General features: G+C 56.5%; 2 protein-coding genes across 3 annotated transcripts in view; one reads left to right on the top strand and one right to left on the bottom strand.

Annotated features, from left to right (window-relative positions):
* The window catches only part of PIWIL3 (piwi-like RNA-mediated gene silencing 3), a 60,546-nt gene that overhangs the window by 39,527 nt on the left and 18,550 nt on the right, over positions 1-2,469 (bottom strand). The gene's annotated exons all lie outside the window — the stretch shown is intronic.
* SGSM1 (small G protein signaling modulator 1) overlaps positions 7-2,469 on the top strand; it is a 74,786-nt gene continuing 72,323 nt past the window's right edge. For both annotated transcript variants that reach the window (XM_010828695.1, XM_010828696.1), the window contains exon 1: positions 7-45. The gene's annotated coding sequence lies outside the window, so the exon portion shown is untranslated. The remainder of the gene's footprint in view (positions 46-2,469) is intronic.

A 2,469-nucleotide genomic window follows, 5' to 3' on the forward strand; every position in this document is an offset into this window, starting at 1 on the left:
GAGGCGGAGACCCGGCAGAGGCTGCTGCGCACGGTCAAGAAGGAGGTGAGTGCCGGGCGGAGGCGGGCGGCGCGACCCCCGGGGGAGGGGGCCGCCGCAACCACCCCCAGGGAAGCGTCTCCAAAGGACGCGTGGCCAGCTGGGGTGGGGGGCCCATCTGGGTGGGGGCTAACCTCCCGCAGGGCTAGAAGCAGGTGAGTTTGGGGGTGGGAGTAAGGGGGGTAGGGGGGCACTGGGTGTTTTTATGCTGTGTACGGGAGCAACTGCTGCTTGAGGGCCCCCAGGCTGGGGGGGGTGGCATACCTGGATGTGTCTCGGTAGGGTCCCCTCTTGTGGAAGAGCATGTGGGTGGGTCTCATCAAGGTGAGAAACGCACCTGGGGTGGAGGGGCGGGGGGGTTGCTGCTGCCAGGGCTTGTTGAGTCGGGGAAGCCCCGATGGGGCTGCAGGCAATGGACCAGACTTCCGGAAGGGGGGAAAATTCACTTTGGGAAAATAAAGCTTCCTGCACACACCCCTCCCCTAAATTCAGTCCTAGGAGCCATCCCTAGGAGCCAGGGGACCCCTCCCTGAGAGTCCCAGGCCAGTGGGTTAAGTCCACTTGTAGGCATGTGTGTGTGCTCTCCTGGCAGGCGGGGTCCCCTGACCCCCGACCCACCCGACTCTGGCAGGAAGGTGAGAATTAGTCAAGGTTCAGCTGCCCCTCTGACCCTTCACTCTCCATGGGGTTAGCCCAGTCTAGCCTTCAGAGTTAATAGTTCATGACTTCTCACAGAGCAAGAGAATCTATAGTGATGGGTGCCTAGGGAAGCATTTAGATACCTGGACTCTGTGTGTGTGTGTGTCTGTGTGTGTGTGTGCACGCACATGCCTGTGTGGGTGAGGACGTGTAGCTGTGAGTATGTGTATCTGAGCACATCCACGCATCTCCCTGGAGATATCTAAGTGTATCTCTATGTGTCCATGCATCTGTGTGTTTATCTGTTTTCTGATTATGATGTGTATCTGTGTGATGAAGGAATCTGTGAATGAGTGAGCCCTTGGCTGTGTCTGTGTGTGTGACATGGGATGGCATGAATCTGTGTGTGGATGAGTGAGGCTGCGGCCGTGTGTGTGTGTGTGTGTGTGTGTGTGTGCATCCCCCCCATGTCACTCTGCATCCCACCACCTGGGACCCCATCAATGCCGAGGCTGCCTCACCTCTGCGTTCTGAGCACTCAGCTCTCAGCGGAGGGGGCTGGCCTGGTTCTGTGCCTCCGTGTGTGCTGAGGGTGTCGGTGTCTGGGGGCAGTGCTGACCACCAAAAAGGCCCTCCCTGCACGGTGGCAGCCAGCCAGCCACCAAGGGCAGTCTCAGAGCTGGGACCTGTTGCTGCCCCTCCCCCCTCGGGGAGCGTGGGCGTGTGTCTGTGTGTGTCTCCGTGTGTGGCACGTCCCGCTGTTGCTGAAAGGATCTGTTCCAGGCTGATTGCACATTCTAGTGTCTCTGAGTAAGGAGACATACACATGAAATCCCTCAGAAAGGCCCAGAACTTTTACGCTCACAGAGACCCCTGTGGGGACCTGAAGAGAGCTCTGTCTAGACCCTCTTTCCATTGAAAGCTACACATTCAGATGACTGTTTCAGGGGAGAGTGGGTATAGACCGCCCCCTCCAAAAGCCTTCAGAGTAAAAACCTGCAATTTTTGTGTTCGTTGTTTCATTAAACCCAGATGTTCTATGTTCTCTCCAGGGGTTTTCACCCAGAATGGCTGTGTTTTTAAGGAAATGGTTCCACTGAGGGTCGGGGGCGTGGGGGCCAGGGCTACAAGCAGAAGAGATTGTGAGCATGTTGGAGGGAGTGATTTCTGCTCTGGGCAGGCCTCCAGCTGAGGCCCTAAACCCAGCTCTGCCACCAGCTCCCTCAATGCCCTTACGAGTTCCTTCCCCTCTCCTGGACTCAGTTTCTCCATGTCTAGAGGAGGAAGCACTGGTCCAGTGTCCTTGGAGGTCTCATCCATGTCAGTCTGCTTTGCGCTATTGGCCACGTTGTGGGGGACACTTTGCCCCTGGTGGTCGAGGGCTGCATTTTCTCCTGTGAGCCTCTGAGTTTGACGATTGGGATGAGCTTTCTGCCTGACTGGAGGCCAAGGCCATCTGGTCTAAGGGACCTTTGCCATCCCGCTTGATGCCTGGGCAGGGGTGGGTGGGGGTGCAGAGGCAGACCTTGCAAGTTTGGGAAAGAACTCAAGTATCCATTGACCCTGAAGTGCAGTCAGAGGGCAGGACTTTGCAAGCTGATGGCTGATTCTAAAATTTGCATTTCTCAGGGCTCATCATTTCGGTAATTAGTGCTTCCACTTCCTGGAGGCTACTCCAAGCTGTATCCTGTGTGCACAGTAATTTTATGAGGTCAGTGAGGTTGTCCCCATTTTACGACACAGAAACTGAGGCTCACAGAGGAGTGAGTTCCTCACGAGCACACAGCCCAG

Source organism: Bison bison, unplaced genomic scaffold, assembly GCF_000754665.1.
Source record: "Bison bison bison isolate TAMUID 2011002044 unplaced genomic scaffold, Bison_UMD1.0 scf7180017864495, whole genome shotgun sequence".
NCBI classification, from domain to species: domain Eukaryota; kingdom Metazoa; phylum Chordata; class Mammalia; order Artiodactyla; family Bovidae; genus Bison; species Bison bison.